The sequence below is a fragment of the Ochotona princeps genome, chromosome 7, assembly GCF_030435755.1.
Source record: "Ochotona princeps isolate mOchPri1 chromosome 7, mOchPri1.hap1, whole genome shotgun sequence".
NCBI lineage: Eukaryota > Metazoa > Chordata > Mammalia > Lagomorpha > Ochotonidae > Ochotona > Ochotona princeps.
Genome location: NC_080838.1, coordinates 6,106,316 through 6,133,697, shown reverse-complemented (window position 1 = coordinate 6,133,697; position 27,382 = coordinate 6,106,316). Strand labels below are relative to the sequence as shown.

The window sequence follows — 27,382 nt, the reverse complement described above, 5'->3', positions numbered from 1 at the left end:
ATATTGAGAGGAAAGAAATGGACAACATTTAATGTAAGGATGTTTTCTTGAAATGGCTTCCTTCAAGCATCTAGCATTATGTGGGGGTGACCAGGCCAGCCACATTAGTGTTTTGTCCAGGTTAGGCTCAGGGCAGTGACTGCTGCTGTTATGTTGAGTAGTTAAGCAGAAGGAGAGCATGTCTGGCAATTTTGGCATGTGTCTGAAACACCTTAATGTTGTGTGATATGATAATTTTAACATAAAATATTCATTAAAATAGTATTGTTTTCTTTTCTTCCTATTACCAGTACATAATTTCTAAATAATTGCTCCTAATTTTGCTGTTCACTTTCTAACATGTCACCTGACTCAGTGGAAAATGAAACTTGTTTTTTAATAGGAATACCAAGGATTTAGAGATCATCTGCCATTTTTAGCAGTGTAACCTTGAGCGAGCATTCATTTAATCTTAGTTTTTATAGCTGTAATAAAAATCTTTCATGAGAATATTACTGATTAGTGTATGTTAATATCAGAAATGATAATGGTACTTATTTCTGGAGCTGTTTACATTAAACTTCCCGTTTGATACAAGAGTACAGCTTTAACTGTCTTTAATGATACAGTTTTCATAATCTTTGAAAAGTAGCAGTTGAAAGATGCACAAGTTATTTTGTAGTTTAAATAGGATTATCTGCATTGTATGTTTGCAAATAGAACTCGTCAACAGAAAACAGTAATTCAGATCTAGATTTTTCAGTTGCAGCACTGTTGGTATTTTGGGGTCAGGAACTCGTTGTTGTGGAGGGGTTGACCTGTACGTTGTGGTATGTCCTTTTTCTACTGAACACTGGTAGTATTCTGCAGTTGTAACAAGGAACATCTCTAGAGATTACCACTTGTTTAATTGACATTAGAAAGTTTCATGCATTCTTGCCTTAACAGTGCTTTTAGAAAGAACTAATAATACGTCTTCAGACTTGAGGTTCATGTCTTAGTCTTTTCTGACACAGTAATCAAATGTGACACTGGGTAGTTGACAGAGGAACAAGTTCATGCGGGCCACAGTTCTGGAAGCGGGGAAGTTTAAGAATGAGTGGCTGCCTTCTGTTTGAGAGTTTCATGTTGTGTCATTTGGTGAGTGGCATCACGTGGCGGGAATGCCTGTGGCAGAGGCAAGTGGGTACGTGTGGAAGAGAAGAGGATGCATGGGGCATGCACTTGGTGATATCCTGCTCTCACAAGAGTTAATGCATTCTCTTTAAGTACCACTCCAGTTTCTCAAGGAGGACTCAAGTTTCTCAAGCATTTGGCTTGGTACTTATAGTACCAGTTAGAATATTGGAGTGCTTAGGGTTCAAGGACTTGCTGTAGCCGTTGTCTTCACCTTCCCATCATTGTAGGCCGTGAGAGGGGGTAGGTCATGGCTCAGGTAATTGGGTCCCTGCCACCTGTAGTGGAGACCTGGGTTGAGTTTCCAACTCCCAGGTTTGGTCCAGCCCAGCCAGTCCCATCCATTGGGAGCAGACCAGCAGATAGGAACTTTCTCTGTCTCTCATGCACTCTCTCTACCTTTCAAATACATTGAAGAAAAAGGAAATAAAAGAGACACTGATTTCTGTTACAGATCTCACTTCTTAACACCCCTATGTGGGCTACCACATTTTAATTAGAGTTTTGGCAGAAGCAGCACCAGTGGGTGCTGGAGTCTAGCTCAGTCAGGCACTCCAGACCCTGTACACACACATGCCAAGGGACACTACAGCCATGTGTAGCCCAGATTGCTACCCCCATACTGTCTCTTGAGCTCACCAGCAGGAACTACAAGCCAGCTGGCACACTCCTTTAACTCCCCAACCAGGCCTGTTATCTGCCACTGATCTTGTGACTGCCAGTGGTTGCTCTGACCCAGCTTTCATAGCCTATCCCCTGTGTTGGCCTTTACCATCAGATGCTGCAGCCTAGACTGACCCAGGCCACCCCCAGTCCCAGCTGTCACTGGCGGGTACTGCAGCCTAATCCTGCGTAGTTTGCTCCCTTCCCTGGCTCATGCATGCCGATCGGTGTGATAGTCTTGCCTGCCATAACTGGCACTCCAGCCTGGTTCCTGCACATTTCAACGGGCTTGGGTTGACCAGGCTTGCCAGGCCCAACCCCCTCCAGAACCTTCCCACGCACTTGCTGATGGATGGAGCTACATAACCTGGCCTGACCAACACCCAGGCCTGAATCACATGCTCACCAACAGGAGCTGTGACCCACCAGGGGGGTTTCCCAGATTCCCCCATCGGCCTACCCGGGACCCAGATGTGCCAGCAGGTGCTAGACCCCCATCCGGCATAGTCTGCCCCCTCTGTTCCAGCTTTTGTATGAGCTAGTGGATGTTGTGGCCTGACCTGCTCCATACCCCATTCTTGAGTGCGCCTGTGGGTACTGCAGCTTGGACCATCATTCTCTGTCCCCAATCCCAGTACTCATGAGTGCCAGCTCTTAAGCAAACCACTGGAAATTGTGGGCCCACCCCTGTGGAATCTGCCCCTAGACCTGGGTCTCTCGCATGCTAGTCAGTGTCATGGCCCAGCCTGACATTGCCTGTCCTTTGTTCTGACTCTCACGGCAGGTACTGTGATCTAGCCCTGCCAGGTAGGCCCCCAGTCCTAGCTTTAGTGTTGCCTGGTGAGTGGTGGTCGGTGGTAAGCCATGCTAAGTAGCCCAACTCAGGTCTCCCACAAAGGCTGGTGCATTGGTTTTACCCATAAAGGTCCTCCAGCTTCCCCCCCCCCAAACTGCTCTGTCTTAGCCCCCTTGCTTACCTGCAAGTACAGTGGAAGTCCCTCAGAAGTCACCCTCTCCTGCAGCACACTCCCTCAGCAACCCTCCTTCCCACACATCCCCTGCCCCTTCCCCTGATCAATACACAGTCTGTGCCCAGGAGTGCTTGGGTTTCCCTGCACAACCTTCCTAAGCTCAGTCTTCTGGTGGAGGGGGCTTGGGGAGCAGTGTGTGCTGGCCTGGAGCTCTGCCTGCCCACCAGGGTCCCAAGCTCCTGGCAAGTGTGCTGGTCTGGGACGCTACTCTTCCGCACATCCAAAACCCAGGCCCAATCAATGTTCCCCAAGGCTGGTCCACCAGCACACCAGCCCAGCATGCTCTTCTCTCCTCTCCCCCAACTCTGTCTGGGACCAAGGATGTGGGGAAATCCTCAGGCCCACTCCCTATGTTCCTGCCAGCTGGGCCATTCACAAGCCCACACCCCCGAACCCCCACAGCCCAGTGCCCTCCTGAGCGGGTGCAGAAGGGTGGCGCGCCCCAAACATAATTTAGAGTGCAGCTATTTTAGCTAGGTTCCTGAGTATCTGTGACCCAATATATAGTGATTCATAGAACAAAGAGACTTAAGTTCTGGTCACACAGGATTTTCTTAGGTTCTAGACTGTTTGAAACATACTTAAGTAATAGGTTTGTTGAAGTTACCATCACTAGATTCTACCAGTTTATAAATTTGTTCACGAAGATCTCATTTCATGATTTCATCATCCTATTTTTGTTAATAGCGCCTTTCACAAATGTATTCATGAATTTTTAAGGAAGATTATTTATTTGAATGATTTATAGAGAGGGATAAAGAGAACTGAAGCGTACTGCTTCACTCCTAGAAAGCATAACAGCCAGGGCTGGACCAAGTCAAAACCAGGAGCGACAAGCTTCTTTTGGGTGTCCTACATGGATAACCAGGGACCTCAGCTCTTAGGCCATTAGCAGGAAACTGGATTGGAAATGGAGCATCCAGCAAACGAACTAGCGCCAACCTGGAATGCTGGCATTGAAAGCTGTGGCTTTTTTTCCTGTACCACAGTGCAGCTCCTACTCTGCAGATACGTACTGAGTATCTTCTCTATGCTAGGCACAGGGGAACATAGCAGTGAACATGCATTCCTATTCATCAGTGAACATCCTGCTAGCCAGTCTTAGGAAGGCTGAGGATCATTGGGGATCATTGGGGTCAGTGTTAATCCTGGAAGGTTCATTCAGCTTGTTGCTTATGGTAATATTTTATTCTTTCTTGATAGTTGGTCATTGTATGAATGTACCACAAGTTGTAGATACATTTTTTTTTTTTTGGTTGATGAGTTTCTAGGTTCTTTCCAGTTCATGGCTGTACATATAAAGCACACTGACCACGTCTGTGTAGGTCTGGGATATAGGCAGTCACCTATTCCTGTTTGGGCACATAAGAAAGAAATTGCCAGAACACGAGCGTGTGACGTATGATAGAACGGTTGAACCGATTGCTGGCTGGATCAACAGTGAGTGAGAGTTGCCGTTTTCCAGCACCCTTACCAGCTGTTGGGAGTCTTATACCAAGAATATTTCAACATTAGTCTGATGGAGCGTAATGTATCCCACTGTTACTGCATTTCTCCGATGATTAATGATGATCATATCTTTGTATTCTTTTTGATTACTTGAATTTTGCCTTTTATGAAGTGACTTTTCAGGCCTTTTGGCCATTTTCATACTGTGTGCCTCTAATTTATTCATATGAGTTCTTAGTATATTTTGATATAAAGAATTTGTTTGGATATATGTATCCCACATACGTTTTTATAGTGTGTGAGTTGCTTTTACAGTTGTTAATGGTACTATGGGATGAATAGAAGTTGTTAATTTTTATGATGTCCAGTTGATGAACGCTTCCTTCTATAGTTGGTGATTGCTTTTGTTTCCTTTGTAGAAAACATTTACTACCTATTATCTTCAACACACTGTTTTTTCTAAAAGTTTTGCTAGTGCAGTAGCCTAGCAGCCAAGTCCTTACCTTGCATGCGCCAAGTTCCTGTATGGGCATCTGTTCGTATCCCAGCTGCTACACTTCCCATCCAGCTCCCTGCTTGTGTCCTGGGAAAGCAGTTGAGGATGGTCCAAAGCCTTGGGACATTGTGCTTGCAGGGGAGACCCAGAGGAGGCTTCTGGCTCCTTACTCTGGCTTCATATTGGCTCATCTCTGGCCATTGTGGCCACTTGGGGAATGAATCAGCAGACGGAAGATATTTCTCTGTGTCTGTCCTTCTCTCTATAGATATCTGACTTTGCAATAAAAATAAATATTTCTTTTTTAAAAAGAAAAGTTTTGCTTGTCACACAAGGTCTTTGATTCAGCTTGGTATAGTTTTCCTGTGTGGTGTGAAGTAGAGTTCAGGTGCCTCCTTTAAATGAATATCCAGTTAGTCCAGTATTATTTTCTGAAAAGATTTCCTTCTGTCTGCGTGTGAAAAGAATGAAAGTAGGGCCCGGCAGCGTGGCCTAGTGGCTAAAGTCCTCGCCTTGAATGCGGCGGGATCCCATATGGGCACCAGTTCTAATCCCAGCAGCTCCACTTCCCATCCAGCTCCCTGCTTGTGGCCTGGGAAAGCAGTCGAGGACAGCCCAGGGCCTTGGGACCCTGCACCCATGTGGGAGATCTGGAAGAGGTTCCTGGCTCCCGGCTTCAGATGGGCATAGCACCAGCCGTTGTGGTCACTTGGGGAGTGAATCATCAGACGGAAGATCTTCCTCTCTGTCTCTCCTCCTCTCTGTATATCTGACTTTGTAATAAAAACAAAATAAATCTTTAAAAAAAAGAAAAGAATGAAAGTGGGTCATTATCTGACACTGGAAATAAAAGTGAATTCAAAATGGATTTAAGACTTGAGACCATAAAAATTCCAGAAGCAAGGATAAGGAGAAGGCCTTGTGACAGTCTTCATAGTGATTTTTTGGGCATATTACATCTAAGTCAAAGGCAGGAAAAACTAAAATAGAGAAGTGAGACTGTTTCAAACTAAAACGTTTCTGCGCAGAAATGGTATCAGGCCACGAAGTGAGGAGGCATTCTACCTAATGGGAGAAAATATTTGCAACCGTATTTCTGGTAAGGGATTAATAAATGAAACAAGAAGCTCACACAATTAAAAAGCGAAAAAGCAAATGAACCAATTAAAAGCTGGGAGAGGGTTGACAGGTTTGGCTGGATATTAAGACCTAGATTTGAGTCCTAGTCCCAGTCTTGACTACAACTTCCTGCTTCTGCACTTCTCGGGAGATGGCTGGTGGGGACCTGCAGCTCCCAGGAAGGCTGGGTAGCTGTTTCAGCCCAGCCCAGGTCCTCTTGGTCATCTGGGGAGAGAACTGGCAGGTGAGAGCACCCTATTTCTGTCTTTGCCTTCGAAAACAAGTAAATAGATGTATCAAAAATGGGCCAAGTAGACGTTTTCAGTGGAAGAAACACAAATTACCAACAAGTATGTGCTGAGCTACTTAGCAACACTAATTGTCAGGGAAATGTAAATCAAAATCATGAGATACCACCTCCCACTTGTTAGGATGGCTGTTATGTGAAAGTCAGAAGGTAAGTGGGTGCTGCGGAGAATGTGGAGAAGGGGGCCCTTGTATTTTGTATTGTAGATGGGATTGTAAACAACCAGTACGGAAAACCTTGCGGAGATTCCTCAACAATCCACTTGTTTGGACCTGTATTCAAAGGAAATAAAAAGACTATCTCAAGGAATTATATGGGTCTCGTGTGTTTGTAGGAACACTGCTCCCAATAGCCATTTTATGGAAACGGCCTAGATTGCTATTGAGGGGTGAATGGACAGAGAAGATGTTTTTATACAGATGCGTACTGAAATACGATTTATCCAGAAGAAAAAAGGAAGTCCTGCTCTATGTGGCAGGAGGATATTAATGCTAAGTGAAATAAGTGAGATACAAATGCTATATGATTCCACTTATGGGTAGAATTGAAGAAAGGCCATTTTTCCCATGTTACAATTTTGTAGGTATATGGGTTTGCCCCTCCACCTTCTGTTTCTCCTCTGCCCTCCCACAGTTTAATCCCGTGTTGTTACAGTAGTGAAGCCCTTCAGCAATAGTCACAAGTCCATCATTCTGCTGTTCAAGTGCATTAGGGCATTGTAGGGCTATAGGCAATGGTATAAAATCTGTGATAGTTTCTTCCTTTTTATTCAGGAGTAAAGTTGTATACTGCAAGGTGTCTTCATTTCCTGGTATTCTAGTCTCCACAGTCCAGTTCCTCTGGGTGAATATGTATATATATTTGCCTGTATATCTGTTTGTCTTGTATTTTGCGTGAAGTTGCCTTATATCGGAGAGAACAAATATTTGTCAGAAAGACCATTTCATAGAAACACAGTAGAAGGGAGGTGAGGGTGGAAATATTGGTAAAAATGTTTTAGTGTAGGTTTTGAGCCAAATATTTATTTCCTATGTTTTTGCTGTGGTTTAAACAAGTGCTAAAGTTTATTCAGAGGGTGAGGAACACAGGCACACAGGGGCCATGTTCAGGAGAGTGGGCCAAAAAGCAAAAAGGTAAGGGAGGGAGATCGCTACCTTGTGTCCTAGAGTAAGTCCAGGGGAAGCCAGAGAGCAACTGGATACACCAGGAACCCCACCGATGGAGCATGCTACACCTGAGCAAGGGCAAGAGCGGCAGCCTGCTCCCCAGTGCGGGCTTAGAAGGGGCTTGGGAGGTGAGTGGTACAGAACAGTGCCACACCGCCCCCTCAGGCATGATAGGTGAGCCTTTTGAAACTTGGGTGGATTACATAGGCAGGGGAGGTGTGGCTTCCAAACTGAGCTAGCTGCCTAGAAACATCAAAAAGCACAAAGTTGCAGTTAACTATAAGGTGAGTCAGTTTTGGAAACCTAATGTTAGGTCTGTACCATACATGGTAATTGTGTTAAGCATTGTATCTTTTATAGTTGACATTTGTTAAGGATATCTTGAGTATTTTCATCACACACAAAATTCACTTTAGGAGTTGATGCATATGTTAAGTAGCTTGGTTAGAACAATCCCATGTCAGTATATACACAAATTAAAATATTGTACACCTTACAGTTACATGCAGTTACATAGCCCATAAGGCTGAGGGGGCCAAGACTTCTCTCCATAAGGAGTTTGCTGCTCATCAGTGGTCACGTTTGAGCGGCACTGTTCACTCCCTTCTGCTTCATTTCTTGGGCTTGTGTTCTGTGCCTGAAACAGCACCACACTGTCTGCAGTGATGAGAACTGGAGCAGCTACTAGCTCCAACCTTGAAATCTGGTAGGTAGTTCCTCTAGAATTTTCTTGCACCTCGAACCCTTTCATAACTCCAGTTAAGAATGTTTGCTGTTTGCGCTGGAGAGTTGTGTTTTTGGTTCTCACAGATTTTTAACTTTAGAAGTCTCATTGAAATGGATGAAATCTTAACGTCAGGAAGTTCTCTGATTATGCAGCCAAAGCCAGTGATTTGCTGCTTTGAAAGTTTACTTGTAGATTCCCTGCAGTGTGGTTTCCCTTTCTGTCGGGAAGCAGAGAAGGAGAAAACAAAGGTGAGCTTGTCGTGGAGGTCTTACCTGGTTGATGTGTACTTGATCGGGGCAGGGCTCCGTGGGCTGCAAGATCCACTTTATCCAGTCACTCCACTCCACCCCCTAAAGGACTGAACCTCTCCGACTGGTTTCTTTTTGTATCTGCTCTCAAGAACATCCACGTCATGGAAGTCTCTTACATATTTAAAATGCTTTCGTTAAAATAAAACTTAAGTGTGGACTCCTTTCTCTGTTAGTAGAAATGGTATTTCAAAAGCAACTTTTGTCTGTTTGGATTAATTATACTCAAGATGTATCAGGGCATATGTTCACTTAAACTTTGGCTCACTTTCCTTTCTGAGAAATAACTGGAACATTTTCCGTAACAACTAATCTGTTTTCTGTTTTAATAGAGAGCCTCATTGACAAAATGCGTGTTAAATGTAGTGCTTAGATTTGATAAGACCTAACAGATAAAAGTGGATCATAAATGGTTTTCTGAGGTATTTTGGTTATATTCACCTTTTTTTTTTTTGCCTAATTGTTGTTTAAAATCTTAACGGTAGTTTTCATTTAATACATACTTAAAAATAGTTTGTTAAATCGTCATAACTGAATTGGCCAGTTGGTGTCACTGTGATACAGGCACTGGAAGGAAAGCTGCTTCTGTTTTCTCATTGCAGATCCTTTTCATTTAGTTTCCTTTCTTGGTCTGTGTAAGAGCGGCCTTGGATACACTCAGTCTCATCATCCACTTTTGTGTGGACATTCTAACGGAATCATTCATCCTAGAATGCTCTTGCCTCATAGCCTAGTATGTTTAGGTGTGTTACTGGTTTTATTAAGATATGGAGAAGTTAAGATGATTAGCTTAGTATTGTCTCAGCTTTCCTTGAGAAAATATTTGTGCTTATAAAAGTTTTTAATAAAAATTGAAATCAAATTGTTCTTTGACTTGTCAATTACAAATTTTAATGAATACTATTATAGTTCTGGTCAGATATCAGATTAGGAGTTTATACCTGATGCTCAGTTCATAACTGAGCTAGTAGCACATATTAGCTCCACATAATGAAAACTGTTCACTGATTAAGTTTGAGTTGACAGATACTTGTCAAAGTCTCAGGACAGAAATTGAGAGTGTCTTCTGTGAACCCTTACTCTAGAAAAATGGATTTACACCAGCCACCGTTTCTCACATTCACGTTTAGAGAGCTGGAAAGCCCCTGAACCCTACCGGTGGGTTCTTTGGTTCCCTGGATCTTAACCCAGCGTCTCTGCAAGTTTTGAGTTAAATCACCAGCTAGAGGTTCACTCCAAGTTCCATGGCAGGCTCTGGAACTCACTGCTTTACTTCACAGTGGAGGAGAAAGTCCCCTGAGGTTGTAATGAAATTACTTAGTATTAAGTAGCTGTATGAGAAGCTTGTGTTATTTGACTGTGAGTATGTAAGAACAAGAACTTTGTCATTGATTACCTTATTTCCAGAGTCTGACACATGACAGGCATGCACACAGGCTTGCAGTAAGTGTTTGGTGAATGAGTGAGTAAATGAATATTCGTTCATGTTAAAGCTAGGATTAGAAACATGATTTCTTTGGTGCTAGTGTGGTCGCACTTCTGACTAATCCTTGACCCCCAGGGGCCGGCATCCCATATGGGCACCAGTTTGTGTCCTGGCTACTCCACTTCTTCTTCTTCTTCTTTTTTTTTTTTTTTTGAAGATTTTTTTTAACTGCAAAATCAGATATATAAAGAGGAGGAGAGACAGAGAGGAGGATCAGAGTACCAGCCACTCATTCACTTCCCAAAAAGCTGCAACAGCCAGAGCTGTGCCGATCCAAAGCCAGGAGCCCAGATATCCTGGGTCTCCCACACAGGTGCAGGATCTCAAGGCTTTGGGCCATTCTCTAGTGCTTTCCCAGGGTGATGAATGGGAAGTGGGGCTGCTGGGATTAGAACCAGCACCTATACGGGATCCCAGCGCATGCAAGGTGAGGACTTTAGCCATTAGGCTACTGTGCCGGGCTCAGGTACTCCACTTCTAATCTTCCTCCCTGCAAATACTTGTGTGCCTGCACCCACATGGGAGATCTGGAAGAATTTCCGGGCTCCCAGCTTGGGACTGGCCCAGCTCTGGCCAGTGCAGCTATTTGGGGATGATGCAGTAGATGGAAGGTCTCTCTTGCTCACTGTTTTTCAAGTAAAAATAAACAAAATCTTAAAAACAAAGATTTCTCAATTTATCTGGAATAATAATAGTGTATCGTAGGTTCAATACATCTTGTTTTATCCTTAATTTCCTCAAGAATATCTTTAATTGTTTGAATTTAGGTGTGTGGTTTTTGTTGTTAGTGTTATTGTAATTAACTTGTGTCTTTAAAAATGTTTATTCTAATGCATTGTATCTTCACATCTGGATATGATAGTCTCTCTTGCGCAGCTACTATATATTCCCCTAAATGAGAAGCCATAAAACAAAATCAACAACAGGAATAAAGATAAAGCAAAAGATTTCCAGTACCATGGAGTTAAGTAACATGCTACTGAATAACCAATGTGAAGATACAGTGCATTAGGCATCTCTACTTCCAAAGCAAAGATGGACTCTCAATGAAACTGTTGGATATATCTTGACGTAGGATGCTTGACTGTCTGCCATTGTCTGTACCAGCAATGTCAGGACACACTTAAATAGCAGAATGATGGACTTAAAAAAATTAAATAAAAGTGTTTATTTAATTTACTCCTAAATGAGAGAATGAGAGGCGTGCTGAGGTGAGAGCCAGGAGCTCAGCTGGAGTCTGCTGCAGGACTGGAGCCTGCACCTGTTCCTTGGCAGGAAGGAATGGGATGCAGCACCCTAATTGTCATGCCCACCCCTTACTGTTTCCATTTGAGCACATGCAAGAAGCTGCCAGAGCCCTGTTTGGACTTACCTCTACCCTTTATTCCACCTTCCTCAATCCAGTGCCAGTTCTTTATCTGCTTTTTATTTATTGGTCATCTATTCATTTCTCCTTTTTCATTGTTTATCTGCGTTTCCCCAGAGCCTGGAGTAGTTGTTATGACACATGCTCACAGCTCAGTGGGTGGTTCCCAGTAGTTGCTCAACAACAGAATGCAAGGCATAGTAGTAGGGCTCAGTATTTGATATCTCTTCTACTTTGGCCACACTACCTACAAGTTTGAGTAGCATGAGACGATAGTTTGTCCCCACACCAAGTGGTAATACAACGTGCTGTTTACATTATTCACATCCAAAAAACTCAGTAGCTCTGTCAGTGGCAATACTGATTTGATTAAAAGTGATTTACTAAATGTCTGTCTTGGATCCTGTTAGGGGCACAACGAATGTTTTTTCAAGGATTGTTTAATTCATACAAATCTCCGTTCACTTAATATTTGCTTTTCAGCTATTGAATATAGTTGTAGTGTTTATCAAAAAACCAAAAGTTTGTACTTATTTCATGCACATACATTATATTCTAGATGGGGATTCATTTTTAAAATTGTGACTGCACATAATTTTTAATGAAATTCTTGAGCCTTATCTGTCCTAGTTATGTGTCATCGGTACCCTTATTTATAAACAAAAACTGTCTTTCATAAGATTTTTTATTTCTAGGAGAAATTATTTTGAATATAGACATAGATAAATATTTCCCCATTACTTTTATAAAACTTGATGTGATTTCATTTTTATCGTACTTCTGTTCCACTTAGAATCTAGGCTAGGAGTAGGTGTGACCAAGAGGTAATGGTACAGTAAGTTCTTGTTAAGTGCTTGTTTAGTAAATGAGTGATAGAGGTACAGGGAGCGTGAGATTGTGTGGCTCTATGTGTATGATAAAAATAAAGAAATTAAGTAAGCCAGGTTTAAAACTTGTGCATTTAAGGAGCTTTCAAAAAATGGAAAATACATAGTGGATTAAAAGTTATGCTTGGATTTAGAACAAAAATTTTATCAAAATAAACCTTTAATTCCATTTTCTACAAGATTATACTGTACTTGGTTGAGTGTATCTTCTTATCTGCCCTTACATGTTTTAAATGTTTTATGCAGCTACAAATTTCCAGCTGACTTCAAATATCCAACTTTGACTTGCCTACAAATATACTGACAGAAAAAAACCCACACAACTGTGTTACTACATGTCATCGTTCTGTATCAGCATGGGTAGTCAGAACTGTGTAATATGTTTTATTTTGTCGTAAGTAGTTCACAATTTCTATTAAAACATGTAGCAGCTTACTACCCAACATGACCATTAATGGGCGATGTCTTTAATAATCTGTGAAAGCTTCCACTTTAAATATCTTATATATCAGATTCGGAGCAAGCTTCAACCTGAACCATAATCATTCCCCGAAAATGTACTTAATAGCGTGCAAGAGCCTGGGAGCACTCAGGCTAGCAGTAGGAGTTGGAGTAGAGTAGAAGGCCTAACTAGGCCAAACCCCTCAGGAAGCGTTGGAGGTTGGCTGGGAAGAAGCAGATGACAGCGTAGAGAGAAAAGAGGGTTGCAAGGTAGAGTGATACATGGAGGATAGGAATGGGGTTGAGTTTGGGATGTAAAAGGGCAGAAAAGCAGTTCCCTACAACATAAGTCCTCAGAGGAGACCAAGGGCCACTTGCATCAGACTTGCCTGACTTGTTTGTTTGAAGTTGATTCCTGAGTGCCACACTGTAGATTAGTGAGATCCAGAAGGCCCAGTTGAGAAGACTCTGCAGTTCTGATGGACTCCTTGGGTGGTTAGGGTCTCAGGCTTTACCTTTGAGACCCCGGAGAGGGGAGCTGAGAAGACTGCAGCCCCCCCTCCTGGCAGCAGAGCTGGGGTGATCATGCCTTTTTCAGGGTGGTCGTAGAGAAGCAGGCAACCGCCATGGAGACATTGGCAAAGCTCCCGTGCTGTCACGTGGAGGCCTGTTCCCATAGCAGCCTGGCTTTGGAAGATACTCCTTTTGTGGGTAAGAAAGATATGTCGAGAATGTAGTGTAAGGAAACTAAGGGAGAAGAGAATTAATGTAGTTTAAAATGCCTGGAGATCCTTACAGATTTTTGGTTATTACAGAGTGTGCTTTGAGAATCATTTCTTTATTCAGGATTTCTCTTCTTGGTCCTAAGTAAAAGGAGATTAGTTTTTTTTAAAGCTTTATGTATTATTTATTTTTATTTATAATACAGATTTTATGGAGAGAATGAGACAAGGAGAAGTCTTCCATTTGCTGGTTCACTCCCCACATGGCTGCATCTGAAGCTGAGAGCCAGGAGCTTCTTCTGGGTCTTCCACACGGGTTCTGGGTTCTGAGAACTTGGGCCATCCTTTGCTGCTTTCCCAGGCCACAAGCAGGGTGCTGGATTGCAAGTGGAACAGCTGGGACACAAACTGGTGCCCATATGGGATGCCAGTGCTGGGAGGCAGGGGATTAGCTTGCTACACCACAGCATTGGCCCCAAAAGAGATCAATTAATTTTTAGTTCTGCTTATATAACCCAGTTTTGCGCATCTTATTAATGATATTTATTTTAAAGCATACTTGCTGAATATTACCTGTTATTTTTGTGTTGGTTTTGTCCTAATGTTAATTTATAAGTGAATTACCATGGAACTGTATCATAAAATGATGATGATAATAATACTGAAGTATGTAAAAAGTATATAAAAAGTGAATTATCATGCTAGATTAGAAGCTATAAAGTTTGCGTTTCCACTGTTACTTTAACCTTTATTAAATTATGCAAAATGGAGGCAAATTACTTTGGTTCAAAATTAATATCCTCTCACAGCTTCATGAAAGCTGTTTCTACAAGTATTTGTATCATTTGAAACAGATTTTACATACGTAAAGCTTATTTCCAAAAGCATTATATTTTGCTTTCACATACTTATTTGAAAATACAATGTTAAAACAGTTAAACACTTATGCATCATCTTAGTAGCTTTAATGGAAGTTTGACTATTGGTCTTTTCCATTTTCCTTTATAATTGTTGAGTTCTGCCTTGCAAAATCTTAGCTTTAGGGTAATGTCAGTGATATAAAATGGGAACTAGGGGCCAGTGCCGTGACATTCTAGGTTAAGCCTTCCCCTGCAGTTCTGGCATCCCATATTGATTGGAGGCCCCGCTGCCACAGGTACCTAGGAAAGTAGAAGATGGTGCAAGTGCGTGGGCCCCCTGCACCTACATGGAAGACCAGGAAGAAGCTCCTGGCTCCTGGCTTTGGCCTGGCCCAGCCCAGCCTGTTGCAGCTTGGGGAATGAACCAGCAGATGGAAGATCTTTCTAAGTGTGCCTTTCAAATAGATAAAATACATTTTAGAAAACTGGAAATTAGTGGCTTTATGTTGTTATAAATGTTGTTAAAGCATTCTGGAAACTACAGAAGTGAATGCAGTAGCAAATTATGTAAAAAATTACAAAGTTAAGTACAGTATTGTGGCTGAGATGTTGTAACACATTTGAAGATTCTATAAAGAAAGTGCATTTAGGTTTTTGTGAACTATGAGGCTGTATGGTATATTACTTACAGAATGAATATTTTGCAAGAAATAGTCAGCAAGCTCATAAAATCCTGAATATTGTGTCAAATGTTATCCATCCTCCCTCCTGGCCCCTGTCATTTTGTGTCACATGTAGCTGCCAGGTCTTTGTCAAGACAGTGGTTCTCCTCAGAACTGGAGTGGATCCCTTTGTGCTACCTTCAGATTAAGCTCCTTTTAGTGGCAGTTTAGGAAGGGCTTAGTACTTTTCAGGACAGAGTTGAGTTCTGTTTGCTTTCTTCCTTGTTACGGAAAGGATCCCTGGCAGACCTGTCGGCAGGATTTTGAGCGAGGTGGAGTATCCTCATGACTAAAGGTGTGTGTTTTAGAGGCTGCACACAGATGGAAGATGTGTCCGTAGATGCTTGAAAATGTGGTAGTCAGAGATGGCTCTTTGTCATATCTGCTGTGTAGGCCATTAGGAAGGTCCTGCAAGGTCCTGCTACCATGGCCTCTGCTCCAGGAACCTACACAGTGTTCTCTTGCAGGAGAATGATGCGATGAGCAGCGTTCTTTCAGATAAATTCCAAGAAAAAGCAAATACAACTATCTTGGGCCCATATGTTGTTTGAAGTTGGTTTATTCCTCCTGTTATGAGACGTGTCTTTGATACTTTTTTGAGAGCTGTTATCTACACTGAAGCATAAGCTCTGAAAAGCTGTCCAGACTTGAGGAAACGTCCAAGAAAACCATTCCAAAAAATAGTTGACCTTAACAATCAAACTTAGAAAGTTTAAAAAATATTTTGATGGTCTAACAGAATTTTATTTTGTGAGTGAGATATTTGTCTTTCAGAGTGAAATATTATCTGGTTTGAAATAAATATGAGTAAAGGGAAAACTAATATTAAAAATTTGGAACTATTAATTTAGATATCTTAAAAAGACTAGGGACATTATAGGTTACTTATTCTGCAAAATGAACGGACTGAGGCTTGGACTAATAATAGCCAGTAGGGATGGATTTAGACGTAGCCTTCAAGACACTGGCCTGGGTCACTGACATGACATGCTAGTGCCTGTGTGTGAATCCTGGCGCTCCTTCCAGTCCCAGCTTTCTGCTCATGCACACCCTGGGGCTGAAGTAGATGATTCCCATGCCACCCACGTGGAAGACCAGGATTGGTTTCCTGGATGCTGACTTGCCTGGCGAGGGGCTGAACCAGCAGATTAGAAGTGTGTACACACTTGCTCTCTCTGTTTCCCTGACTCTCAAAAAGATAAAACATTTCTTAAAGTATGAAGTAAAGAGAAATTGAATATAAAGAATGCTTTTTTTTTTTTTTATTCCAAAACAGTATGTGGTTGAGGAGGATATTGTCCCAAGAGATCTTAAGGGACATAGAACAAGTGAAAGGGAGTCAAAACGGTTGTTCTTTTTTGTACCAGGAAGAAATTACAAATTGAGAGATTATTTATATCAGTGTGTTTAAATTTAAGCAAATTCTAAAATCATGATTTTATTTTATTATTTATTTATTTATTTTTAATAATCTTACTTAGTTGATTAGGGTACAAAGGGTCAAGGGCTACAGAAAAGTGGGTAAGACCATTGTTTCCACACTAATATCATCATTTTTCCCCTGTATCTGGGGTCAGGGGAGAAACAAAGGGAAAAGCCCCACCCAGCTTCCTACCCATCCCAGGTCCCCAGTGTGAGGCAAGCTCTGAGGGTCCTGCTGAAGCAGTTTTGATAGTTCAACAGGTCTGGATTGCTGCCAATCTCGCCATTCCAATCATGATGAAATCTCTTCAGAATCCACTGGCTGACATAGCATAGTCTCTTCATGGTTAGGGTTCTGAGATCAGCAGTTCAGTTGGAGGGATCTCCAAAGAAACTTCATTTGAGGTGATCCCAGACCTGATTCTTGTGTGAGTTTGCCAGTACTGGGTCCGGCACCATCTGTCACCCCAATCAGCTTATGCACATGCTGGTATTGCAATTGCTGGGTCAGTTCTGTTTCCAGCCCTGTCTTCTACTTGAGCCAATGGGTGTTGCAGTCCAGCCTCGGCCCTCTTCATACTCAGCCCTCACACAAACCAGTGGGAGCTGCAGCCTAATTGGGGCGACTCCCCATAACCCCCACCAGGCCTGCTCCCTACCCTGGTTCCCATGCAAGCCAGGCTTGTTCAGTCTGTCCCACTTCCCATTTAGCTTGCATACATGTCAATGGGCATCATGGTGGGAGGGCTTGGGGAAGGGTGGGGAGAACCCAAGTATCTATGTAACTGTGTCACATAATACAATGTAATTACTGAAGTTAAATAATAAATAATTAAAAAAAAAAAAAAAGCCTAGTTCAACCCAACCAATCCACTATCCAGCCCACACACATACTGGTGAGTGCCTTTCTGTCTAGCCACCCCTACCCCTATCCTGGTTTTTGTGCTCTCCAGTGGGAGTGGTAACCCACAAGGGAGGTGCCCATTGTCTCCCTACTAGGCCACTCCCATTCCTGGATTATGCACTCTCCAGGTGGTTCTGGAGTTTAACTTGACAGATTAAGAATTTTGAGTCTACATTATGATTAGTCTGTTTCTTGATGCATAGTCCTGACTAGATTACTGGTAGTGAAGTGGCACAGTTCTTTGTTCAGTAGCCTCTTCCGTAGGTGTGAATGACAGTAGCACTTACAGGCTTGTTAAGAGTTAATGAGATAAAATATATGCATGCAGTTGTTACCTTGAATAGTTCCAATACAGATTCATTTCATTCCTCCTAATAGATAAATAACCCAAGTTCCACAGTACCACAGGCCCCTCTTCCTTTGTTCAGGACCCTGCTCACCTTTTATCTCCTTGGAGAAATTCCCCCTCCGTTCCTCCTCTGAAGTCCAACCTTTGGGACAGGCATTTGCACAGCAGGTGATGCTTCCAGTGCTAGGTTCCCTGCCACCCAGGTGGGAGACACAATTTCAGACTCTTGCCTGCTCGAAGGGGTGAACTGGCAGATAGGCAAGTGAGATCGCCCACTCTCCCTTCTCCCTGTCTTTGTATATCTCCCCCTGTCCTTCTGTGGTGTCTCTTTTATCTGTTTAAAATAAATAAAAAGAAATACAATTTAGAAAGTAACAAATTTTGCCTGTCACTTTTTAGCCCTCCTATTGGACCATCAAGAAAAACCTTAAAAACCTGTTTTGCTTGTTTTTGCTTGTTGACGTAGGTTTTGTTAACCATCAGTCTCCTCCCTCACTGCCTCACCAATTACAGTGTGGGTCTTCCGGGACAGACTTCCTTCACTGCTGACCTGCAATGTGTAGAGCAGTGACTGTCATGGAGTTACTGTGGCTCTCCCTTTTTCTTGCAGGTATACTTGTAGGCATGCCAGAGTTGGTCATTTAAAGTCAGCTGGAAATTTGTAGTTGGGTAAAACATTTAAAACATGTGAGGGCAGCTAAGATGATACATTCAACCAAGTTTACTACACTTTATATTTTCTTTTCCTAGCGAGTCTTAACATATGGTAAGAATAAGCAAACAGTCATTACATTTTAAAATAAATCATCTTTTTAATTTGTGTGGTGTTGAGTCATAAATCCTTTAATTCTTTAAATAAGTTTATTCATTCCACAAGTATTTATTGGATACCTACTTCATCTCAGCTTCTGTTTCACATGCTGGATATAGAACAATGAGCAAAATAGGTAGCAACTCTGTTCTCATGCAGTCCATGATGCAGTAAAGAGAGCAGAGAGAAATGAACAGAATCACACAAGGAAAACTGCTGTGAGGAGAGTAAAATAAGGTGTGGGAACTTGGGGAATGCTAATTCGTGTTGTCATTAGAAAGCTTAACCTGGAGCCCAGCGTGATGGCCTAGCGGCTAAAGTCCTTGCCTTGAATGTGCCAGAATCCCATGTGGGCACTGGTTCTATATATGATATATGAAGTTGGGGATGTGTGTCGTGGAAAGAAACAGGGAAGCCCTCTGGGAGACTTTTCAAAAACAATCCAAGTGAAGTATGCTCATATACAACAGGGAGGTAGTAGTGGAATTTTATTTCATCCTGGATGTATTTTGACAGTAAACCTGATAGAATCTGTTGATGGTTTGGGTATATGAGAGGAAAAGATGGCCATAACTTGTAGACTTTTGGCTTGTGTCATTAAATAGCGTGAATTGAAAGGTGTGAGAACTGTAGCTGTTGTATGTTTTCTGGATTTCTTGACATCAATTTTGAACATGTCAAAGTAGAGATCCCTGTTTGATCTCCATGTGGAGATGACAAGTGTGTGATTAGACGTCCCGGAGTTAGAGACAGAGGCCTGGGAGTTCCCGATAATATAGATAATGTTTAAAGCCAAAAGACTGGATAAGATCACCCACGATGAGATAATAGGAGGAAAAAATCCTCTGACCGAATCTTTGCAGACTGCAGAAGTGGGAGGATGGTAGAATCAGCAAAAGAGAACATAAACACATCAGGTGACGTAAGAGGAAAATCAAGACAATGCCTGTCTTTCAGGAACCTAAGATTGAAAATGTGAGAGATTTCGATTGTGGCATAGCTGGTAAAGCTGCCCACTGTCTTGCCAGCTTCCCATATGGGTGCCAGTCCTAGTCTTCCACTGCCCCACTTCCAGTCCAGCTCCCGGCTAGTAACCTGGGAAAAGCAGAATCCAGTGCAGCCTTGATAAGTCAAAAACGATGAGAATTGAGAGTTTCCTGTGGGATTTGACGGTGATGATGTCTAGGTGACCTGAACTAAGACTTGCATGATTGTTAACTCCAAGTGCGCCATGTAAATCAAATAATTAGGTAGGCAAAATTAGTACCTCATGAACAAGCCTCTGGATTACTTCTCAATTGTGAAAGACCAAGTTTGAAAATTCAAAATGCTGGAGAGCCCTGGGTTCTAAAATCATAACTGCATTATACGTGGTGAAGTAGAGTATTAAGGAGATCTGGGGGACAATGTTATGATGCAGGGGGGTAAGTGGTAGCTTGTGTGTTGGCATCCCGCATACAGTTGCTGGGTCTGAGTCCCAGCTGCGCCATGCTCATAAGCGGAGAGGCAGCAGAGGATGGCCCCGGTGCTTGTCCAGTGCTTGTCTGCCGCTTGTCAGGCTCTTAGCACTTCTCCATGCGTCTTGCTTCAGCCTGGGCCAGTCTCCGCCTTGGTGGCCATTTGGGGTGGGTGGAGAGAGGGAGACAGCAGATAGGCTCGCTCTCCCTCCCTTCCTTTCCCTGCCGGTCAAGTGAATGAATGAATGAATGAATGAATACAAACCAAGGATTTCACAGACATGTGTCTTTTAATGCATTATAAACTTGTCAATCGCTGTAGAAAGTCAGAAAGAAACATTCATAGACCCTGATTATGAAATTGGGTAGTTCCTCATCCGCATTACAGGGAAAAGGTTAAAAAAATCACTTTGCAACATAGGACCAGTATTTTTCTTTTTGTGTTAGTTTATCTCTTTGAAAGAGTTTGAGTTGAATTTAATGTGCAGTGGGCAGGAATGTCTCAAGGTTTAGAATTGCTTGAACTCGTAACTTACTGAATGTAGAGTATTGTTTTACAAATATGTGAACTTGTGGCCTTTAAGGTTTTCAGAAGTGTCTTCTTGGAACTGAAAGACAGATCTAACCTTTAATTTCTTCTGAACCTGTACTTTATTAACAAATCTGTAAAGAGATATATTTAATGAAGTTCCTGATTGTCCAACTATTCTTTTTCCTCTTCTTTTTTTTTTTTTTTAAGATTTGTTTATTGCAAGCATAAATTAGAGCGGGTGAGGGATGTTTGGGCTTGGCCGCAGCATCAGCTGGCAGAAGCTGGCACTGGGGACTAATTCTGTCAAGTCAAATCACAGAACCACCTAAAGAGTGCATAAACCGGGACAGAGAGACCTGGGAGGGAAAAAGTGGGTTCCCCCTTCTTGGGTCACTATTCCCATGGGAGGGCATGAAAACTAGGACGGGGGCTGGGATGGCTAGATAGAGAGGCACTCAGCAACATCTGTGAGGGCTGGATGGTTGAGTTGGTTAGATAGAACTAAGCTTTAATACCCATTGACAAGTACCAGAGCCAAAGGGATGGGAGACAGACTGGTCTTCTGCTACTGGCAAAACAGGGTAGGGGGCGGGCCTGATGGGGGTTATTGTGGGTCGCCCTGACTAGGCTGCAGCTCCCACTGGTTGATGTAAGGGCCGAACCAGACTGGACTGCAACACCCATTGGTTCCAGTGCAACTCGGTACTGAAAACAGAACCAACCCAGCAATTGTAGCCACCAGCTGATTGGCGTGATGGACTGTGCCGGGCCCTGTGCTTGCTAGAACATACAAGAAACTAGTCTGGGAATACCTCAAAGTTTCTTTGGAGATCTCCCCAATCGAACTGCTGGACTCAGAACTCTAACCAAGAAAAGACAGAAGACAGAACAGGTCAATCATTCATCTCAGCTATATGTTGGCAGCGAAATATAGGGCAAACGTAGACTTTATGATGGACCATATCAATCAGTGGACGACCTCATCGAGTGAAACTGGCAGCGATTCATAACTGGAGAACTATTAAAACCACTTGAGCAAATATCTCAGAGCATGCCCCACATCCGGGACTTGGGGTGGGTGGGAAAACGGGTGGAGCTTCTCCCTCAATATCCCCCTTTACCTCAGATACATGATGGAAACAATATGGACATAATAGTATTACCCACTTCCCTATCCCCCTGAACCTTTTGTTTTGTTCTTTAACCATAATTAACTATGTAAAGATTATCAACAACCATACAATAAAATAGATTAAAAAAAAAAGATTTGTTTATTTTTATTGGAAAGGCAGATGTACAGAGAGGGGGAGAAACAGAAAGATCTTCCGTCCACTGATTTGCTCCCCAGGTGGCCACAACGGCTGGAACTGAGCTGATCCAAAGCCAGGAGCCAGAAGTCTCTTCTGGGTCTCCCACATGGGTACAGGGTCCCAAGGCTTTGGGCCATCCTTGACTGCTTTCCCAGGCCACAAGCAGGGAGCTGGATGGGAAGTGGAGCAGCTGGGACACAAACCAGTGCCCATATGGGATCCCAGCGTATGCGAGGCGAGGACTTTAGCTACTGGCCTACAAATGCCAGGCCTCCTATTCTTCTTTTTATTTCTTTTTTATGTATTTCATTTTAATGTTTTTAATGAAATCTGTCACTTTTCTTTTAAGGAATGTCTTTCCTGCCTTTGTCTGTATCTTCTTCCATTCAAACAGTTTCTGTTAAAAATGGGATCATTTAGGACTCTGCACAGTATCCTCATGGCTAAATCCTTGCCTTGCATGTGCCGGGATCCCATATGGGTACCAGTTTGTATCCCAGCGACTCCACTCCCCATCCAGCTCCCTGCTTGTGGCCTGGGAAAGCAGTTGAGGATGGCCCAAAGCCTTGGGACCCTGCACCCGCGTGGGACAGCCTGCAGAAACTCCTGGCTCCTGGCTTCAGATTAGCTCAGCTCTGGCCGTTGTGGCCACTTGGGGAGTGAACCAGCGGATAGAAGATCTTTCTCTCTGTCCTCTCTGTAAATCTGACTTTTCAATAAAGTAAATCTTTTTTTAATGTGATCATTTAATATTAATATACTGCCTGAGTTCTTTAACCTTGGACCTCTCAAACTTGTAACCTCTGTCTAGTTGCTAGAGTCTGTAATCACCGGATTGTTCAAATAGAGGCATATCCTAATTTCATTGAGAATACATTGAAATGTATTACTGAGGCTGAGGAGGCTTAAAAATCCCATGTCGGTAGGGTGATTAAAGTCCTTGGTATATTCTACTGGGTTACTCAACAACAAAATTCATGCTAAATGGAAAATACAACCTTCTCTCCTTATATAATGCTCAGTATTAAGAAACCAGTCTCTTATTACTCTTTCATCTTCAGAAGAGTTCTGTTCACAGGAGAAAGTTAATACCAGAAGTGCTAAAAGTTACACTGGGTGCTTTTTAAATGTCTGTGAGGTTAAGAATTATTATGCCTTCATCCCCCATTTTGCAGTAAAGAAACTCAACAGTTAAGAGAACTTGCTTGCACTCATGTAGCCATGAAGCAGCAGAGCCAGGATTCAAACTCATGTTTTATCCAACCTGACCCCAGAGCCTACACTGCATCCATCACAACGCATGACCTCATTAAGTCGTTGCAAATTATTATTTCGAATTATGATACCTTTGGAACTAGAGCTAGTTTTTAAATGTTGTCACTGATAATTGAAGCTTGATAATTGTTTGCCTTCTAGGTGACATAGCGTCTCAAGTTGCAGGTAGAGTAGGAAGTTAGGATGACTTTGAACCTGCCAAAATGTAGAGATTGTACACACTGAAGTTAATAGATGTCTTATTTTTAACTACCACTAATAAAAAGAAAAATCAGGTAAATCTGATACTCAAAATTTTCTAAATCAAGGCCAAATTTTCTGCTTGCTTTGATTTTTTTATCTGGCCTGGAACTCATTTCCACCCATCTCACCATGGACCTTGAGCTGCTGTCCTGAAGCACAGTTACTGGCTCTGTGCTCTGTGGCACGGCCATGGCAGCCCCGGGCTTCTGATGCTTTCGCCTCAGGTTTTTCTAGAATGTCGAGTGTTCATCCTTTCTCATTCTCATCTTTTTCCTTCATTCTGTGTCCTCCTGGTTTGTCGTTGTTGTAACTCAGGATGTGTCTCAATGAGAATTTTTATGTAATGCATCATTATGTGTGATGATCTTCCCTTGTTAATTATTAACTGCATCATAAATTGTTGCTTGCTTTGCTCTTTATGTATTGTCTTCAACTGCTGGTAAACGTGTGTATGCCTTGCTCCAGATGAAAAAGTACAAGAGCACTTCAGAAAGTTTGTGAAAAATGGAATGAAAAGATCAGTGTATTTTGGTGCCTGACTTTTTCATATTCAACATTTTCCCTTTAATTTTTTTAAAAGATTTTTTTTTAATTGGAAAGTCAGATCTTCTGTCCACTAATTCACTCCCCAAGTGGCCGCAACACCCAAAGCTGAGCTGATCTGAAGCCAGGAGCCAGTAGTTTCTTCTGGGTCTCAAGGGGGTGCAAGGTCCCAAGGCTATGGACCATCCTCGACTGCTTTCCCAGGCCACAAGCAGGGAGCTGGATGGCAAGCGGGGCTGCCGGGATTAGAACCAGTGCCCATGTGGGATCCTGGTGCATGCAAGGCAAAAACTTTTAGCTGCTAGGCTACTGTGCCAGGCCCTCCTTTTTAATTTTTAGACTCCTTGAGTGTGTGATTTCAAAAAACTTTTGTGCCAAAATAAACTTTTTTAAAAAAGATTTATTTATATTTATTGGAAAGGCAGATGTACAGAGAGGGGAAGAAACAGAAAAAAAGATCTTCCATCTGCTGGTTCAGTCCCCAAATGATCACAACCTCTGGAGCTGAGCCGATCTGAAGCCAGAAGCCAAGAGCCTCCTTCTGGCCTCTTATGCGGGTGCAGGGTCCCAAGGCTTTGGGCTGTCCTTGACTGCTTTCCCAGGCCACAAGCAGGGAGCTGGATGGGAAGTGGAGCATCTGGGACACAAACTGGCACCCACACGGGATGCTAATGCCGACAAATGTAGTATTAGCCAATTGAGCTGTTGTGCCAGGCCCTAAACTTTTCTTTAAATTCTATTTTTCCACAAACTTTTAAAAACACTTTTAACTAACGCCTCTGAGCACGCCATGCCATGGGCTGGAGTGGGGGAGGAGCTAGCAGGATCCGGGCAGGGGCCCAAGCAGCGCGGCCCGGGTGCGCGGGTCCCTGCCACGATTCCAGCCTAACACAGCCAAGCTTTCCAACACGTACGTGCGTACATGGGGTGCGAGGCTCTCGGGCGGCCAGTGCGCCATTTGGCGCCAGGCTTCGCCTGCTGGCCGCCCGGCCAGGAAGTTCTGGAATTTGGTTTCTCTGATATGCTGCATGAGACGCTCCGTGCTGAACCCACAGTACTCTGAGAATATGTATTAGTCCTTAAACTTTTCAAAGGCATTTAATCTTCCTCTGAAGAACCTGTAGTCACTATAGTGCTGATCGCCAACATCAGCTCACTTAAAAGGCAAAATTCCGAGCTTGTCCAGCAGGATGCCCCATTACCTGATAGGATGAGGGATCAGCAGAGGGGTCACAGAAGGCAGGACTATGACATTGACTGGCATTCAAGAACCATACTCGGGGCTAGAATGTGTGAGGCATGCGTGGACCAGTCCCCTGAAACTCTGACCCCATTGGACGGTTTAGAAGGGCCGGTGGAGTCTATGCAGGAGGCATGACAGTCTATAGGGCGTGCTGGGCTGACCAGAGCAACCTCTGGCATAGTTAACACTGGCTGGCAACAGGCCTGGTTGGAGAGCGTGGGGGAGGCCTTGGCTGCGTGGAGCCTACCACTAAGGGGCACAGGAACTGGAGGGAGGCTGAGTTCTGGTCGGGTCACAGTTGTAATCCCTTGGCACAAATATTAATTCGGCTTTGACGCACCATGCCGGATTAGACCACAGCACAGTTTGGTGCTCCGGAGGACCAGGATAGATGTTGGACGGGCTCGGCTAGGCCTCAACCCCATCTGAGCCATATATAAGATATACGTGGGTATGGACGAGCCGTGGCTGGGCTGAAACTCTCAACAGCAGGAACCAGAATGGATTGAAGAGCGGAGCTGGCCGAAGGACCTGCTGGAATGCGTGAAGCCCGACACCAGGAAGGAGTCGGAGGGAGGAACCTGAACAGTTCCTCTGACAGGACACTGACTCTACAAATAAACGCAGGAAGCATGGAGGTAAATAACCCAGAAGAGGCTTTGGAATGTGACCCACTGGAATACACTTGGCTCGGGTTGGGGCAGACCAGGCTGAGTTGGTTCACGTCATCCACTGGCAAGCCCAAGTGCTGAAACTGTGTGAGGGCCTGGCCGTGTTTGGTTGCGATAAAAAAAAAAAAAAAAACAGTACAAAACAGTACAAAACACAAAATGCCAAAGTGAAATGGCCTGTGCTAGTAGGGAATGCAACACCCGACCAGCACTCCTCCCACTGGTTTAGGTGAGGGATGAGAGTGTGATGGGCAGAGCTGGGGAGAGATGCGATACTCATTGGTTCCAATAGAGGTCGGGGCTCAGAAGAGAACCAACCCAGGGGTTACAACCATCAGCTGATCGGAGTGATGGACGGTGGTGGGCACTGTGCTTACTAGTAGTACATGTAGGAGCCTGGACTGGGAATGCCTCAAAGTCTTTTTTAGGGGGATTCCCCTGAACAAAATGGAGGAATCAAAGCATTAATCAAAAAAAGATGGAAAATGGAGTAGATGAATCAACCACCTCAGCTTTATGCTTCCAGCGGAAAACTGGACAAGGGGAAACCCTAAGACGGACTATGTCAATCAGTGGACTCTGCACCAGCCTCATCATACCTGGACTGTTGCTGATGATATGTTGGAGCTTCTAATTGATCGAGGTGACGCTCTGCTGGCTCTGCCTTCAGACCTGAGAGGGCCTCCCTAAGAGGCCGTTGAACTTGAACTGGACAAGTGGGATGCTGGACTCTGTATGGTGTAAACTTTTAATTAGGGAATCTCAACGGAACTTGAGCTGTGGTTATGCATCAAGGTGAAGGAATTCATGATGGGGGAAGGGTTTGGGGTGAAGGGGGGGGAATCCCAGTACCTATGAAATTGTGTCATGTAATGCAATGTAATTAATGAATAAATGAATATTTAAAAAAAAAACCACTTTTAACTAACTCTCCCTGAGTATCTCTACTGAAGACTCTGTATCTTACTATTATATTTGATGGGTTAGTAAAAATATATATATTATGAGTTTTATGTGTTTGTAGTCCAAAATCTGATACCTTGAACCATGATCAGTGTAAAAAATTAGCTAAAACCTTATAACTTGTCTTAGCCCCTCAAGTCTTATACTAGCTGAACACAGGTCAATAAGACAGTAACCTTCTTTTAGGTTTAGTGTCTCACGTCATTCGTTTCAGCGTGCTGTTTGTAAGAAGCTGTAGTCGTGTGGTTAGACCAGTTTCCAGGCTGTTAGTGATCCAGTTGCACCAACAGAGCCAGCAGCGTTGACTCCAGGTGCTGGAAGTAGTTTTACTTGGCCTGTATGCCTAATGATTAGCAAGCCGTGAGGTGCAATTTAAAACTTTCTGTATAGAATTTCTTGAAATATGCCCAACATTGTGCTTTTTTAAAGAATATTGTACTTTTTGGCTACCAAACTCCAAGAATCAGTGATGAATTTTGTTCTTAGTAGCTGAGCTTTCACTACTTGCTAATTTTCAGTGAAGGCTGACTAATATCAGTTCTCCTGTAAGCCAGAGCATGCTCCAGTTAGGAAGTTCACCTTGAAATCGAAGGGAAATCAGTCCTGCAAATCAGCGGTTTGCTTGTACAGACTACTGGCTAGCCCCATTGTGATTAAGTGTCTGAATTTCTAGATATTAGACATGGCGTTTTAGTGATCTTAATTCTGAGCCTTAAAATAAATTTCTTAATGCTTCCCTAGAGTAAACAGTTTC

At 43.1% G+C, this 27,382-nt stretch overlaps 1 protein-coding gene across 7 annotated transcripts in view; it reads left to right on the top strand.

The window, feature by feature from the left end:
- The window catches only part of ARFIP1 (ADP ribosylation factor interacting protein 1), a 122,745-nt gene that overhangs the window by 40,176 nt on the left and 55,187 nt on the right, over positions 1–27,382 (top strand). The window lies entirely within an intron of this gene.